This window comes from Oncorhynchus clarkii, chromosome 19, assembly GCF_045791955.1.
Source record: "Oncorhynchus clarkii lewisi isolate Uvic-CL-2024 chromosome 19, UVic_Ocla_1.0, whole genome shotgun sequence".
Classification (NCBI taxonomy): domain Eukaryota; kingdom Metazoa; phylum Chordata; class Actinopteri; order Salmoniformes; family Salmonidae; genus Oncorhynchus; species Oncorhynchus clarkii.
Window position 1 is genome coordinate 31716744 of NC_092165.1, and position 11522 is coordinate 31728265.

Here is an 11522-nt window from a genome sequence, read left to right on the forward strand (position 1 = left end):
TGTTGGAGGCTATTTTGTAAATGGCATCGCCGAAGTCGAGGATCGGTAGGATAGTCAATTTTACGAGGGTATGTTTGGCAGCATGAGTGAAGAATGCTTTGTTGCGAAATAGGATGCCGATTCTAGATTTAATTTAGGATTGGAGATGCTTAATGTGGGTCTGAAATGAGAGTTTACAGTCTAACCAGACGTCCAGGCATTTGTAGTTGTCCACATATTCCAGGTCAGAACCGTCCAGAGTAGTGATGCTGGACAGACGGGCAGGTGCGTGCAGCGATTAGTTGAAGAGCATGCATTTAGTTTTACTTGCATTTAAGAGCAGTTGGAGGCCACGGAAGGAGAGTTGTATGGCATTGAAGCTCGTCTGGAGGTTAGTTAGCACAGTGTCCAAAGAAGGGCCAGAAGTATACAGAATGGTGTCGTCTGCGTAGAGGTGGATCAGAAAAAAACAGCAGCAAGAGCGACATCATTGATGTATACAGAGAAGAGAGTCGGCCCGAGAATTGAACACTGTGGCACCCCCATAGTTGGTGAACCAGGCGAGGCAGTCATTTGAGGAACCAAGGCTGTGGAGTCTGCCAATAAGAATGTGATGATTGACAGAGTCGAAAGCCTTGGCCAGGTCGATGAATACAGCTGCACAGTATTGTTTCTTATCGATGGCAGGTATGATATCTTTTAGGACCTTGAGCGTGGCTGAGGTGCACCCATGACCAGCTCTGAAACCAGATTGCATAGAGGAGAAGGTACGGTGGGATTCGAAATGGTCGGTGATCTGTTTGTTAACTTGGCTTTCGAAAGACCTTAGAAAGGCAGGGTAGGATAGATATAGGTCCACCTATACCAATTCATTTCTAGAGACAGACAGAATGAAAACTCAGAAGCTTAAGTGCTGGACAGGCAACAGTGAGAGCGAGACTCATCATTATGAATCACATCATCATATAGGGCCTCATTGTCTATTTATAACCCATTCACTCTGATACAGTTTCACCATTGCCTGCGTTTCCAATTTGGAGTATCTCATACTATTTATCATAACTGTCCTTCAGGGGCCAATGATTTCGATGGCTCATAGCTAGGCTGGCTGGCATGAAAAGATAATTGCAGATTAAAGATAACATGAAAGTCAAAGCCTCAGGGTATCTGGTGTGGAGTACACAAAACATTAAGGACACCTGGTCTTTTCATGACAGACTGACCAGGTGAATCCAGGTGAAAGCTATGATCTCGTATTGATGTCACTTGTTAAATCCACTTCAATCAGTGTAGATGAAGGGGAGGAGACAGGTTAAAGAAGGATTTTTAAACCTTGAAACATGGATTGTGTATGTGTGCCATTCAGAGGGTTTACCGGCAAGACAAAAGATTTAAGTGCCTTTGAAAGCGGTATGGTAGTAGGTCCCAGGCACACAGGTTTGTGTTTTCTTTTAACGCTCAACAGTTTCCGGTATGTATCAAGAAGGGTCCCCCACCCAAAGGACATCCAGCCAACTTTACAAAACTGTGGGAAGCATTGGAGTCAACTGGGCCAGTATCCCTGTAGAATGCTTATAACGCCTTGTAGATTCCATGCACTGACGAATTGAGGCTGTTTTGAGGGCAAAAGGGGGAAGTGCAACTCAATATTGGGAAGTTGTTCATAATGTTAGGTATACTCGGTGTATATTCACCCATAGTGTACCTGTTACTAATGTTGAATGCAACAGCATTGTGCTTACTGTTTTATATGTTGCTCAGGTTAGGGTGGGGGTGTCTAAGCAAGTAAGCCATCCAGGCAAACCTAATGCACATTAACCATGGCAATGAGCGGTTTACACAGCAGTTGGCTTCATCATCAACCACAACAAGGCAGGAACACATCAAAACACATCAATCATACAGCATAATATACAATCAGGTTTAATGTCTGTTTTGGCTAGTGGTGCTGAGGATATATGCAATATGTCTGCATTGGTTATTACTGAGGATAAATGAGGAGACTTTATAGACGTCAAACTATCATGATTCATCAGTGTGTTTTCAGGTGAGCACTGTAATGACTACCTTGGTGGTTGAGTAAATGCTTGTAAACATTTACATATGAATAACACCATGAATTTGAATATTCATATTCATACATGAATGCAAAACACTGCTGTGCCGGTAACGTGAATATATTGGCTTACTAATGATTGATTCTTATAGGACAAGTATGCAGAACCAGCTCTCTACAAGGCCTCCTCACTTCATCTCATTATGACACCTACACTACCGTTCAAAAGTTTGGGGCCACTTAGAAATGTCCTTGTTTTTGAAAGAAAAGCAATTTTTTTGTACATTAAAATAACATCAAATTGATCAGAAATAGATTGTAGACATTGTTAGTGTTGTAAATGACTATTGTAGCTGGAAACGGCTGATTTTTAATGGAATATCTACATAGGCATACAGAGGCCCAAGTTTATAATTTTAAAAGGCTAATTGATCATTAGAAAACCCTTTTGCAATTATTTTCGCAAAGCTGAAAACTTTTGTTCTGATTAAAGAAGCATTAAAACTGGCCTTCTTTTGGACTAGTTGAGTATCTGGAGCATCGGCATTTGTGGGTTTGATTACAGGCTCAACATGGCCAGAAACAAATAACTTTCTTCTGAAACTCGTCAGTCTATTCTTGTTCTGTGAAATGAAGGCTATTCCATGAGAGAAATTGCAAAGAAACTGAAGATCTCATACAACGCTGTGTACTACTCCCTTCACAGAACAGCGCAAACTGTCTCTAACCAGAAAAGAAAGAGGAGTGGGAGGCACAAATGAGCAAGAGGACAAGTACATTAGAGTGTCTAGTTAGAGAAACAGACAAGTCCTCAACTGGCAGCTTCATTAAATAGTACACGCAAAACACCAGTCTCAATGTCAACAGTGAAAAGGCGATTCCAAGATGCTGGCCTTCCAGGCAGAGTTCCTCTGTCCAGTGTCTATGTTATTTTGCCCATCTTAATCTTTTATTTGTATTGGCCAGTCTGAGATATGGCTTTTTCATTGCAACTCTGCCAAAAAGGCCAGCATCCCGGAGTCGCCTCTTCACTGTTGACGTTGAGACTGGTGTTTTGCAGTAGTGGTTCGATTCCAGGCTTTATCACAACCGCCCAGGATTGGGAGTCCCACAGGGTGGCGCACAATTGGCCCAGCATCGTCCGGCATAGGGTTTGGCCGGGGTAGGCCATCATTGTAAATAAGAATTTGTGCTTAACTGACTTTCCTAGTTAAATAAAGGTTATATCAAAATAAAATAAACAAATATTCAACTTGTAAGGAGCGTTTTTGTATTCATTAGTTATTCTGCGCTCTGGCACAGGTACGTCAGACGAGAGATCTCTGTAATTGGAGTAGATAGCCAGAGCGAATTTCCAAACACACCCAAATGCCCACATTGAGAACCCACAACGACTACACCACTTAGCTGAATTAAGAATGACAGGAATAATTAAGTCAATAAACGTTGGGTAGTTCGTTAGATAGCATATAGTTAATATACTAGCAAGTTCGATATATTAGTTGGCAACTAATGTTAGGTAGCTAGCTAACGTACCAGTACATATTGCTGTAATGGTATACTATGCGGTTCGCAAGGATAGCGTAGCTAACAAATTGTCAGCCAACATAACGTGTAAGGTAACTTATTTGAAAAGTCATTACTTTATTACATTGCTGAACATTTTCTTAACATTTATTATTATTAGTTAAAGCACTGAATTTGTATCTGCTCTTGTTGAATTTCGGCTGCATATTTTTTGCCATTTTCTTGAAATCTGAAAACGTTGTGAAGCAACGTCCATTTTCTGAAGAATTGCATTATGGGCCCTAAAAGCACGGAAATCGTGTCCACTACTTGTATACTATATACTTCGTATTTTGGTGAATGTAGTACGACATCGGGAACCTTTTGGCATACTAACTATATCCATACTATGACCAGTAGGCATACTATATCCTCAATTTACATCACAAATAGTATAGTTAGTGTGGTTAGTATGAGTATTCAAACACAGCTCTGGGCTCCTAGTGGCCGGGGACTTTAATGCAGGAGAACTGAAATCTGTTTTTTATTTTATTTTGAATTTTACCCCCTTTTTCTCCACAATTTCGTAGTATCCAATTGTTAGTAGTTACCTTCTTGTCTCATTGCTACAACTCCTGTACGGGCTTAGGAGAGACGATGGTCGAAAGCCATGCATCCTCCGAAACACAACCCAACCAAGCCGCACTGCTTCTTTACACCAATGTGTCAGAGGAAACACCATGCACCCGGCGACCTGGTTAGCGTGCACTGCGCCCGGCCCCTCCACAGGAGTCGCTAGTGCGTGATGAGACAAGGATATCCTTACCGGCCAAACCCTCCCTAACCCGGACGACGCTAGGCCAATTATGCGTCGCCCCATGGACCTCCCGGTCACGGCCGTCTGCGACAGAGCCTGGGCTCGAACCAAGGGTGGACCACTGCGCCACCCGAGAGGCCCCGAAAACTGAAATATATTTGACCTAATTTCTACCAGCATGTCACATGTGCAACTAGATGTGTCACATGTGCATACAATGCTCTCCCTTGCCCTTCATTTGGAAAATCTGACCATAACTCTATCCTCCTGATTCCTGCTTACAAGAAAAACTCAAACAACCAGTAGCAGTGACGGAAGTGGTCAGATGAAGTGGATGCTAAGCTTCAAGACTGGAATAAGACTGGGATTCATCCGATGGCATTGAGTGGTGTACCACATCAGTCACTGGCTTCATTAATAAGTACTTTGTTGATGTCGTCCTCACAGTGACCGTACGTCCATATCCCAACCAGAAGCCATGGAGTACAGGCAACATCCACACTGAGCTAAAGGCTAGAGATGCCTCTTTCAAGGAGCGGGACACTAATCCGGACACTTATAAGAAATCCGGCTATTCCCTCTGACAACACACCAAACACGCAAAGCCTCAACATGGGGGCCCCTCAGGGGTGCGTGCTTAGTCCACTACTGTACTCCCTGTTCACCCATGACAGCGGGGCCACGCATGACTACAATACCATAGTGCTCAGCGTTCAACACCATAGTGCCCTCAAAGCTCATCACTAAGCTAAAGACCCTGGGACTAAACATCTCCCTCTGCAACTGGATCCTGGACTTCCTGACGGGCCGCCCTCAGTTGGTAAGGGTAGGGAATAGCACATCCCCCACGCTGATCCTCAACACGGGGGCCCCTCAGGGGTGTGGGCTCAGTCCCATCCTGTACTCCCTGTTCACTCATGACTGTATGACCAGGCACGACTCCAACACCATCATCAAGTTTGCAGATGACACAACAGTGGTAGGCCTGATCACCGACAACGATGAGACAGCCTATAGGGAGGAGGTCAGAGACCTGGTCGTGTGGTGCCAGGACAACAACCTCTCCTTCAACGTGATCAAGACAAAGGAGATGATTGTGGACTACAGGAAAAGCCCCAGTTCTCATCAATGGGGCTGCCGTGGAACAGGTTGAGAGCTTCAAGTTCCTTGGTGTCCACATCACCAACAAACTATCATGGTCCAAACACACTAAGACAGTCGTGAAGAGGGCACGACAAAGCATATTCCCCCTCAGGAGACTGAAAATATTTGGCATGGGTCCTCAGATCCTCAAAAGATTGCGTATGGCCCAGTGCGTATGGCCAAGTACATCACTGGGGTCGAGCTTCCTGCCATCCAGGACCTCTATACCAGGCGGTTTCAGAGGAAGGTACAAATAATTGTCAAAGACTCCAGCCACCCAAATCATAGACTGTTCTCTCTGCTACTGCACGGCAAGCGGATTGCCAACTCTGGGACCAAAAGGTTCCTTAACAGCTTCTACCCCCAAGTCATAAGAATGCTGAACAGTTAATCAAAGTCACCCTTATTTTCTTATTTTGTTTTGCACTGATTCTCTTTCACAGGCTCTATGTACACTCACTGGACTCTAACCACACACACACACACACACACACACACACACACACACACACACACACACACACACACACACACACACACACACACACACACACACACACACACACACACACACACACACACACACACATACACACACACACACACACACAAGCTGCTACTCTCTGTTTATTATCTATGCATAGTCACTTTACTACTACCTATATGTACATTTTACCTCAATTACCTCGACTAACCCATAAACCATGCACATTGACTTGTTACCGATACCCTTTGTGTATAGCCTCATAACTGTTATTTTATTGTTACTAGTTTTCCTTTAGTTTATTTAGTACACTTTTCTTCCTTACCAACAATGCAGGGTTTTTAAAAAGTAAGCAAGCATTTCAAATATTTTTAGCTGTGCTTGATTGAGCCATACCTGGCACAATGGAACTAAAAGAATAGTCTCAAAAGTGCAAACCCCATCCATCTGGCACTCCAAGCAAGCTCAAGCAAATGCTCAAAGCATTTGTAAGATTGACAATGTTATTTGAACCTAGGTCTGGTGACAGGTGACAGCCAGGCTTTGCTAAGCTGAGTAGGCCTAACAGTAAAATACACAGAAGAGTCCCTGTTAACTCGGTGTAAATGAGATGCAGCACAACTCAAAAGACGTGACAGTGGTACATAATTTTCCTCTGAAGTGCTTTGAGATGTTCTGTTTTCAGGTGTCTGTCTGTTTAATCAGTTGTAGGCTAGTTCTCATGCATAGATGTGCGCCCACGCATACGGCCAGGCTCAAGAACGCTATTTGTGTTGGGGTGCCAAAGACCAGACAACATACACTTTGGCGAACCATGGGGGTGGCGTACACATGCATCGTAATCACACCTGGTCTCAGAGAATTTCGTATTATTCTTTACATAAATCTGTGACACTCCATTTAGTATGATATGTTGCTTTTCGTATAGTATGTATTCATTTGTGGATGTCCATCATCTATTTTGTATGATATGTTACAAACTTGCAAAACATACAATATATTTCAAATTTGCAAAACATATGATAAGTTATGAATTGCAATTTGTTGCGGCTAACGTTAGCTAGGTGGCTAACAATAAATGAGCTAGCTGGCTAACGTTAGAAAGGCTAGGGGTTAGGGTTAAGGTTAGGTTAAAGGGTTAAGGTCAGGGTTAGGCGAAGGGTTAGCTAAAAGGGTTAAGGTTAGCTAACATGCTAAGTGGTTGCAAAGTAGCTAAAAAGTAGTAAGTAGTTGAAAATGTGCTAATTAGCTAAAATGCTAATGCTAAATGATGAGATTCGAACACGCAACCTTTGGGTTGCTTAATGTTTGCGTTAGAAGACCAACCACCCTCCTTTTGTTTTTGCTGTAAGTAGCATTCTGAATATGTAACCATACCAAACGTAACATATCATACTAATTTGAATGTCTCGGATTTACGTTTACTATGTTACGTCTAGTCTATTAGACTCTGCTGCATATTCAATGGAGCCCCAGAATATAAAAGTGTCAGTATGTAAACTGGAGAATGACTGCATTTGTTGTTTGTTTAGGCATTTTGTCAAGGGGTGATATAGGCACTAGCTTTTGCGGGTATAATCACCAGCAGGCTTTCAGCGATGTGAACATTAAACACAGCCTTTGTTTTGTGCAGTTACTGCTCATTACTCAAGGTATCAAAGGTTTCTCAAAACACATGGCCATTGCCATAGAGACAGCGAGGCCCTGCGATAAAACTGGAGAATGTTTTGTTTTTCTCTGCGTTTTGGATGATGGAGGATCAGTTTCACTATGGCAACAGACACTGATGGAGGTGGAGGTGGCATATTAGTACATGAGAGAAATAACTCATGAATAATATTCCCTTTCTGTCTCAACGGACACACTCTCACTCACTCTCTCACAGTATACTCTCACAGTGTATGAAATAACTTATTTTCTTTTAACATAACTTTCATTTGTAACCCCACAATTATATCTTTATACTGTGGGCCTATATACGCCACTGTTCAGAAATGGTAGCCATTGAGAGGTACTTTCCTCTTGAAAAATAAAGGTTGTCCTTCAGGTAAAACAATCTTTAAGAAGATGGTTGGCTGAAGCTACTGTATCTGTGGAGATGCTTTTTATCATTGAAAATACTGTGCCTTCAGAAAGTATTCAGACCCCTTTAGACATTACAGCTTTATTCTAAAATGGATTACATTTAAAAAAAGATCCTTGATGAAATCCTGCTCCAGAGCACTCAGAACCTCAGACTGGGGTGAAGATTCCCTTTCCAACAGGACAACGACCCTAAGCACACAGCCAAGACAAAGCAGGAGTGTCTTTGAGCGGCTCGGCCAGAGCCTGGTCTCTGGAGAGACCTGAAAATAGCTGTGCAGCAACGCTACCCATCCAACCTGACAAAGCTTGAGAGCATCTGCAGAGAAGAATGGGAGAAACTCCCCAAATACAGATGTGCCAAGCCTGTAGCGTCATACCCAAGAAGACTCAAGGCTGTAGTCGCTGCCAACGGTGCTTCAACAAAGTACTGTGTAAAGGGTCTGAATACTTATGTAAATGTTATATTTCCGTTTTTTTTTATTATAAATGAGCAAAAGTTTTTGCTTTGTCATCATGGGGTATTGTGTGTAGATTGATGGGAAAGGGAAAAAACAATTTCATCCATTTTAGAATAAGGATGTATCGTAACAAAGTGGAAAAAGTCAAGGGGTCTGAGTATTTTCCGAAGAATATCTTCCGACAACATCCATTTGTACCATGTTTAAATCCAGGGAACAGCAGAAGTGATCCATTTGGGACGTTCAAGTGGTCATGAATGTCAACCTCATTATTTCAGTTGAATGTCATGTCACCCATGGTCAATGTCATTCCCTTTAGGAGTAGCTTTCTATCTTACGCATTGCAGTGAACCGTATTTTAATGCTCACAATGTGCCTCCAACAATTAATGACTTATACAGGAATAGAAAACTGAATCCAAAGCAGGTCGTAATAGATTAAATTAAAGTCATAAATTCATGGAGATCATCCTGTTTTATAATTATTACTATATACAGTATAACATTTCATTATTGTGGTTAGGCTACTTGAAGAGTGTGGAAATTAAAAGTCAATGTGGAAATCACGAATATTCACATAAACAGTGGAAGTCTCAACCATGCACACCCGCACACCGAAAGCACTTATCTGTTGTAAGAAACCTGTTAAGTCGTGCAGTGAATCTGCTGTGATTCTGACACCCACTGCATGAGATGCTATACAAATCTGAGACAAGGTTGTTGGGTTAACCTCATCTCTACAATATGAATGCCCAAAACACAGAATGCGCAAATAGTTTGGCACTTGAGGAAAATAAAGATCTGCAGTGGCACCTCTTCCAGAACTCCTAAAACCCAGCCAAAAAAAAGAGTGAGAAAATATCCTGTACAGTGCCTTGCGAAAGTATTCGGCCCCCTTGAACTTTGCGACCTTTTGCCACATTTCAGGCTTCAAACATAAATATGTAAAACGGTCTTTTTTTGTGAAGAATCAACAACAAGTGGGACACAATCATGAAGTGGAACGACATTTATTGGATATTTCAAACTTTTTTAACAAATCAAAAACTGAAAAATTGGGCGTGCAAAATTATTCAGCCCCTTTACTTTCAGTGCAGCAAACTCTCTCTAGAAGTTCAGTGAGGATCTCTGAATGATCCAATGTTGACCTAAATGACTAATGATGATAAATACAATCCACCTGTGTGTAATCAAGTCTCCGTATAAATGCACCTGCACTGTGATAGTCTCAGAGGTCCGTTAAAAGCGCAGAGAGCATCATGAAGAACAAGGAACACACCAGGCAGGTCCGAGATACTGTTGTGAAGAAGTTTAAAGCCGGATTTGGATACAAAAAGATTTCCCAAGCTTTAAACATCCCAAGGAGCACTGTGCAAGCGATAATATTGAAATGAAAGGAGTATCAGACCACTGCAAATCTACCAAGACCTGGCCGTCCCTCTAAACTTTCAGCTCATACAAGGAGAAGACTGATCAGAGATGCAGCCAAGAGGCCCATGATCACTCTGGATGAACTGCAGAGATCTACAGCTGAGGTGGGAGACTCTGTCCATAGGACAACAATCAGTCGTATATTGCACAAATCTGGCCTTTATGGAAGAGTGGCAAGAAGAAAGCCATTTCTTAAAGATATCCATAAAAAGTGTTGTTTAAAGTTTGCCACAAGCCACCTGGGAGACACACCAAACATGTGGAAGAAAGTGATCTGGTCAGATGAAACCAAAATTGAACTTTTTGGCAACAATGCAAAACGTTATGTTTGGCGTAAAAGCAACACAGCTGAACACACCATCCCCACTGTCAAACATGGTGGTGGCAGCATCATGGTTTGGGCCTGCTTTTCTTCAGCAGGGACAGGGAAGATGGTTACAATTGATGGGAAGATGGATGGAGCCAAATACAGGACCATTCTGGAAGAAAACCTGATGGAGTCTGCAAAAGACCTGAGACTGGGATGGAGATTTGTCTTCCAACAAGACAATGATCCAAAACATAAAGCAAAATCTACAATGGAATGGTTCAAAAATAAACATATCCAGGTGTTAGAATGGCCAAGTCAAAGTCCAGACCTGAATCCAATCGAGAATCTGTGGAAAGAACTGAAAACTGCTGTTCACAAATGCTCTCCATCCAACCTCACTGAGCTCGAGCTGTTTTGCAAGGAGGAATGGGAAAAAAAGTCTCTCGATGTGCAAAACTGATAGAGACATACCCCAAGCGACTTATAGCTGTAATCGCAGCAAAAGGTGGCGCTACAAAGTATTAACTTAAGGGGGCTGAATAATTTTGCACGCCCAATTTTTCAGTTTTTGATTTGTTAAAAAAGTTTGAAATATCCAATAAATGTCGTTCCACTTCATGATTGTGTCCCACTTGTTGTTGATTCTTCACAAAAAAATACAGTTTTATATCTTTATGTTTGAAGCCTGAAATGTGGCAAAAGGTCGCAAAGTTCAAGGGGGCCGAATACTTTCGCAAGGCACTGTAACTCATTGTTTGCATCTCAAATGGAACCCTAATCCCTATTAGCCTCTGGTCAAAAGGAGTACACCATATAGGGCCCTCAAATTCAAACATGGACCTTGAAGCCATACTTCCACTACTTGTTTAAAATTCTTCCCCTCTAATCAAGGACTGATTTATAGACTTGAGACACCAGTTGGGTGCAATCAATTATCGGTTAGGACAGAAATCCAGCAGTACCCTGGACCTCGTAGGGTAATATTTGAATACTCCTGATATAGGGAATAGGATGCCATTTGGGATGCAACCATGACCATGTGGTAAAACTTATTTTGAAAGGATGCATCAAACCGCTAGAAGTATAGAAGTGGACCAGAGAAGGGTTGCACAGCTACCGGTAATTTACAAAAGTTACCGGAATGTTCAGTAATTTTGGTAATTAATAGAAAATGTATGGCAATCTTTGGTCATTTATACTTGAATATTTTTTCCAAATGTACTCATATATAGTATAATTTTTGTCCATGAGTTT